Source organism: Sciurus vulgaris (genome assembly GCF_902686455.1).
Source record: "Sciurus vulgaris genome assembly, chromosome: 11".
Taxonomy (NCBI): Eukaryota; Metazoa; Chordata; class Mammalia; order Rodentia; family Sciuridae; genus Sciurus; species Sciurus vulgaris.
Window position 1 is genome coordinate 86,774,249 of NC_136472.1, and position 7,329 is coordinate 86,781,577.

A 7,329-nucleotide genomic window follows, 5' to 3' on the forward strand; every position below is an offset into this window, starting at 1 on the left:
GAAAACTGAAAATAATTTTTTTTGTTACTTAGACATATTGCCATTGAGCAGGAAAAGATGTTTAAAATAACATTATTTTTTTTCCCTTTTGAACTTTTTAGTTAAAGAAATGTAAGTTCATATCCACAGAATTCTGTATACACCTGAACATTCTATAATCAATCTCAACAAACTTTCAGTAAAAGACAGCAAATCCAGTAAGTGATTCTGTGCTTTCTGGTCTCTCTGAGCTCTCTGGACAGCAGCTGATACTTTCAGGTTTCCACAGGTCCAATCGAATTGAAATGCCTCTGAACAGAAACCCTCTTATTTTAAGAACACCTTTATATCCAGATTCTTACAACCCCGCCTTGATCAGTTCATCACAAAACAGATTGCTTGGGAGGGGCGTGCTTCCCAGCATTGATTAAGTGATTTATTTCCTGATTTACATAAATAGCTCACTACAGTCACTAGTGGTGATTTAATCTTGTAATTGACTTTCTCACAGGCCACACCCAAATAACTATTCCTGTCTGTTTCAGGGGTATCATATTAGACTCCCATCCTATGCCCCACCTCTGACCATGATTGAACATTATATTGAATATGCATCTATTCTTTCCTTGGAAATTTCTGCCTTCTCTTAACTATGGTCTAGGATTTGATGTCATCTTTACCGTTTGGGTGGTTCTTTAAATTCCATCAGCCCTGATCAATTTCTACAAACTCTCTAGAAATTAAGGTGGCATTGGAATCAAAATATGAGTGATTCTGGGGGCTTAAGGAGAAGGAGCTATAGAGGGTCAAATGCCTGTCATTCTGGATCAATAAACTCTGAATTTGGGAAAGAGAAATGAGTAATAGATTTTTAAAATTTCAGATGATTTGATTAAAAGCACAATTTGATCAAATTCAAATGACTCAAAGGATCTCTTGATAAAAACAAATGATAACTTAAAATTATATTGAACTATATCTGAATTCAAAGGAGTAATTCATGGAAAAATCCAACAACAGGATATAAATAATAAAAGAATAAATTAATGAACTGTTTATATATGTAGTTATGTTTACAAGTCAATAATAAATCTGACTTAAAGTGTGGATTTGATATAATGGTGAATAGGAATAGAGATAGCAACACCTACGTACAGAAGAACCTTAAAGACTGAAAGTCTTAGAGTTACCACAGTAATAGCTTGTGATTCTTTTTATTCCTTGTTGCTTTCTTTTTTACATATTATGATTGTTTTGATAATAAAAATAAATATTAGAAAATAAGCTACTCATAAAAAAAGAAAAACTATTTTGATAAGATGCACATCTCCCATAAAACTCAGATAAAAAGTTATTTAGGTGCATGCTGTTATAATGAATTTTAAGTGAGGCAATATTTTGTCTCTGCTACTGTTCAACTATATACTTATTAAAATAAATTGATATTACATATTTATGCATTTAATATATTTGATATAATTTCAGCATGTTCACTTATTAAAAATTATGGGTTTTTAGTATCTTATTGAAACGGCATTCAATTTCTCTGGAAAGCAAATTACCATTATTTAACTAAGAAATTAGAGATTATGAAGAAATGAGAGCATCCAATAATGTGACAATATGAATTGAGTACCTTTATATTATGAGACATGTTTATATGACTTTAATCAGGGGTTTTTAAAAAATATGCCTTAAAATCCTTAAGATCTACTTGGCCCTAGCCCAGCAATTTTAGTTCTAGGAAATAAAAAGAATTCATTACATGGCATTTAGCAAGTATAAAATCTTGCTTCAATAGTTTCTCTCCTGTGTCATATAAAACATGACATACTCAGAAGAAAAATGTATATATTTTTTGTTTTCATCATAAAATTAACCTTCAAGATGTAAATGTATTGTTTTTTTTTCATTTCTTTGGAAGGTGAACTGCATGGTGACTGACCAACTTCATGTTACTCCACATTGCTTCCCATGTCCCCAGTTGCTGCACTCAACAAAAGAAACATGCAGCCAACCTAGGTGACCCCTGCCTCTAACGACATTAATCAGAAAAATAGAATTCTTGATATTTATGAATTTAGTACAAAGATAACTATTTCTCTTTATGTGTTGTTGTTATTTTTCTGTCCCTAGACTAATGGAAAAGTGAAAAATACTCATAAATATGTTTGATTAAATGATGACACAGTAAAAGGTCTATAGCTTACACCTGGAGTAGATAATAGGGGAAAATATCACAGAAATCAGAACCATTTCTTTTTGTGACTGTGGAAAATGCCTCATGTGAAAACATCATTCAAAAATAATCTGAGCATTAGATAAAATGCATGTATACTTATTTTCCTACCTATGACTGTCTACTTGGATGTTGTAGGAACATGAACCCCTTCTATCCTTGTACATAATATAGAATGATATATTTACAGAATAAATGCATTTACAGAATTAATGAATCTGCAGAATGAATGCATAATATTTGCTTTGTTTTCATGTTCATGTTGTGACTAAGCCAGTCGTTTTCCGCGTTTGAGGAAAGCATCGCAAATGAAATTAGGTGGGATGCCCAGTAGCTTCGGGTGTGATGCTGCTTGAGGTACTGGCCTATAGGCCTTGATGGCAAATGCAGAAGTAACCAGGACCACAGGCTGGTTGCTGGGTGCTGGAGTTCTTCAGTCATCAGTGGGCTCTAGATAGTGCACTAGGCCAGTAACTAGCAATGAAGTAGCTTCTGAGGTTGTGGTTAAGACGTTGAAGTTTATACATATCAGTACTATCCCCAGTAAGTGATGCTATTCCCACAGTGCTCAGTATTTTCCTTAACACTCAACTAGAAGAAATGAAATGATCATTTATTATTTAGTAGTTTGTTCAATATCTTGCTGCCCAATTGGACTGTAGCTTTCATGAAAATAGAAACTTTCTCTACCATCTTGACTGCCTCTTGATAGCTAGCAAATACTGTTAATAAGGAATGAAATACTGTATTTTGATTTATTATTCACAATACTGAGAAAAGTATAGATTAAAAGGACAATGGTCTCTCATTACAGTGAAAAGCATCCCAATTTAAAAATATTCTCTCTGGATGTTGTGGTGCATGCCTGTGATTCCAGTGATTTGGGCAGCTGTGGTAGGAGGATCCCAAGTTTGAGATCAGCCTCAGAATGTTAGTGAAGCCCTAATGCACTTCACAAGAACTTGTCTCAAAATAAAACATTAAAATGGCTGGGAAAGTAGCTGAATGCTAAAATGCCCCTGGGTTTAATCCCCTATACCAACAAAACAAAACAAAACAAAAAGCAACCCCACCAAAAACCCCCAAACAATCCAACCAAAAAAGCAAAACAAACAAACAAAAAAACAAACAAAAAAACAGGATACACCAAAAACAACTGAGAACAAAAAAAGAATGTTGTTTTCTATACTTTTTAAAACTAACCAGTTACTTCTCACCTACCTAATCAGCCATTTCCACTTACTTCTGGAGAGAATAGTCAATTTCAACAAGTGGGTATAGACTTAGAGGAGTCTAATTATTTTAAAAGACCCCTTGTTCAGAGAAGACATCCTCTCCATAGAACACTGGGAAACAAATGGTGCTGGGAGAACTGGAAATCCACATGCAGCAGAATGAAACTAAACCCCTGTCTCTCACCCTGCACAAAACTAAACTCAAAATGGATCAAGGACCTCGGAATCAGACCAAAGACCCTGCATCTTATAGAAGAAAAAGTAAGTCCAAATCTTCAACTTGTTGGCTTAGGATCAGACTTCCTTAACAGGACTCCCATAGCACAAGAAATAAAAGCAAGAATCAATAACTGGGATAGATTCAAACTAAATAGCTTTCTCTCAGCAAAGGAAACTATCACCAATGGGAAGAGAGAGCCTACAGAGTGGGAGAATATCTTTGCCACTCATACTTCAGATAGAGCGCTAATCTCCAGAATCTATAAAGAACTCAAAAAACTCTACATGAAGAATACAAATAACCCAATCAACAAATGGGCTAAGAAAATGAACAGACACTTCACAGAAGAAGATATACAAGCAATCAACAGATATATGAAAAAATGTTCAACATCTCTAGTAGTAAGAGAAATGCAAATCAAAACCACCCTAAGATTCCATCTCACCCCAATTAGAATGGCGATTATCAAGAATACGAGCAACAACAGGTGTTGGCGAGGATGTGGGGAAAAAGGTACACTCATGCATTGCTGGTGGGACTGCAAATTAATGCAGCCACTCTGGAAAGCAGTGTGGAGATTCCTTAGAAAACTCGGAATGGACCTACCATTTGACCCAGCTATCCCACTCCTTGGCCTACACCCAAAGGACTTAAAATCAGCACACTACTGAAATACAGCCACATCAATGTTCATAGCTGCTCAATTCACAATAGCCAGACTATGGAACCAACCTAGATGCCCTTGAATTGATGAATGGATAAAGAAACTGTGGTATATATATACAATGGAATATTACTCAGCTATAAAGAATAATAAAATTATGGCATTTGCAGGTAAATGGATGAAATTGGAGAATATCATGCTAAGTGAGATAAGCCAATCTCAAAAATCCAAATGAGGAATGATCTCACTGATAAGTGGATGATGACACTTAATGGGGGGTGGGAGGGAGACAAGAATGGAAGAAGGAGAGACTGTACAGAGGGGAAAGAGGTGGGAGGGGTGGGGGAAGGAAAAAAATAACGGAATGAATCAAACATCATCACTCTATGTAAATTTATGATTACACAAATGGTATGCCTTTATGCCATGTAGAAACAGAGAAACAACATGTATCCCATTTGTTTACAATAAAAATAAATTTTTAAAAAATAGGAAATAAAAAAAAAGAACACTGGGAAAATTTTGGCTTTGGGGAGCAGAGAGATTCTGGTGATCTTCCTGAGCTTCCAGACACCAGGCAACTCATAGTACACAATGATGAGTGTGCTAGAGCAAAGATCATCATGTTTACTTTCCCTTAAAAATATTTTATGAACAGTCAACCACAAGTACCTTTCCTAGATATTCAAAATGACAATATTTAAAGTATGTATAACTAGAGCATCTGTAATAAATGAATTTGTTATGTAATTATTTTTACTACTTTATTACAATATTTTATGTCCTAAAATATGCATATTTCTTCATATTTATTTACTTATTTATTTATTTATTTATTTATTTATTTATGCATTCATGTTTTCTGTACTGAGGATTAAACCCACAGTGCTTTACCACTGAGCTACATCCCAAATCCATTTTATTTTTTATTTTGAGACAGGGTCTTACTGAGTTACTGAGGGCCTCACTGTTTGCTGAGACTGGCCTCCTTGGATACTCTTGCTTCAGCTTCCCAAGTCATCAGGATTACAGCTGTGCACTACTGCGCCCAGCTAAAAGTCAGGTAATCTTTAACCAGTGGTGTGAGGTTAATTTGAGCTACAAGCAGAAATGAGAATTCAAGAGCATTGAACTTACAATCCTCCTGCTTCAGTTTCCAGATTTGGTATTAGAGGTAAGTCCAACACATCTGGCTTCCGTGGTCTTATACAACCACAGAACCTACAATGTACCTAAAATGTTCAATACAATATATGCATGTAATAGTTTTTTGCAAAGAAAAATGAAATTGAATTATTGAAGACCCTTGTTGTTAAGGTTCTTTTGGCTATTCCTTTAAAACCTTCAATTTTCAGACTACATTTGAAAAATGTTCAAAATAAATACAAATGCCAGGCATGGTTGTACACACCTGTAATCTCAGCAGCAGGGGAGACTGAGGCAGGAGGATTTTGAATTCAAAGCCAGCTTCAGCAACTCAGTGAGACCCTGTCTCTAGATTTAAAAAAAAAATTACAAAGAAAGGGCTGGGGATATGGCTCAGTGGTTAAGTGCCCCTGAGTTCAATCCCAGGTACACCACCCAAAAAACATAAATAAACAGAAATTAATACAAACAACTAATAAGCATTCCTAAGAAGCAGCATTGGTCCCTATGGAAATATAAGAAATAAAGATGTATTAATGGTCATTCTTCCATTAAATGCATCTCTGGATTCTCTAGGGTAGAGAAGAAAACCCAGGGCTTCATTTACTGTTGCTTGTTTTACATGACCATTGAATGGCTGCTGCTCATCCCTATTGATTGAATAGTCACTCTTTCAGAATGGGAAGCTGTCTCATGCATGGTCTGTGTACTCTAGGAAAACATTTTCCAAACAAGACATAATAATTTTTGCATTTTATCTCTTGAGAAATTTTGGTATTAAAGAGGGAAATAAACACAGCTGTTTAAAATTTTAGGAATTGAAAGTCGATATTAACATCAATTAACTTAATTAAATCCGATTGAATTAAACACAATCAATGTCTAATTGTCTCTACAATGCCTGGATTAGAGGTGCAGGGAGTATGGACTACTTGCACAGAGTGAAGTATCCTTCTGTATGTTGCAGTCATGGAATTATTGAGAGAGTCATGAAGTCATTTGTGTATGTCCAGGACCGATCAGCAAATATGAGCATTTCTGGAACCATCTCAACTTTTCCATTTTGTCACAACTTTTAACTTGTCCAAGCAATAAAGATATGATTAAGAACATGCTTATTTTAAGCAAAAATCATATGTCTCATTTTCTCATAGTACAAACATAACCTGGCTCTATTTTTCATGTCTAGAAGAGTATTGGACCTAAGTAAATGGATAGATTTGGCAGAACCCAAGCAAATAAGCATGGCCGTGCCCCTCATCAGAACTGTAGAATAACTTTTTATTCTCTTTTTACATTTTGTTTTCAGAAACCTGCATTCACATGCCTTCCACAACTTCCAGAATGAACTCACATGCTCCATTTGCATGAACTATCTCTTAGACCCCGTCTCCATAGACTGTGAGCACAATTTTGCTAACCCAGACTCTGCTTCTGCTTGGGAGGAATCCCAAACGCCAATGTGCTGTCCCAACTCCAGGGAAATAATGGAGATGCCAGACTTCAGACCCAATATCATCCTCAGGAAGCTGGCTTCCCTCACCAGATAGACCAGAACTCGCTCCGATAGCAGCTCTTGGGAGCAGCTCTGCATTGCACACACAGAGGCAAAGGGGATCTTCTGTGATGTCAACAAGAGCCTGCTCTGTGCATCCTGCTGTGACTCACCTGAACATGCAGTTCATAGCCACAGCCCAGTGTCTTGGGCAGCAGAGGAGTATAGGGTGAGTGATGGCTGTGAAGTAACTTAGAAGCTGTAGGGCCCAGATCAGAGAGAAAAATGAGGACCCATGATAATGAGGCAGATGAGGTGGTGATATTTCAGTGGAAACCTCAAGCTGTAAAT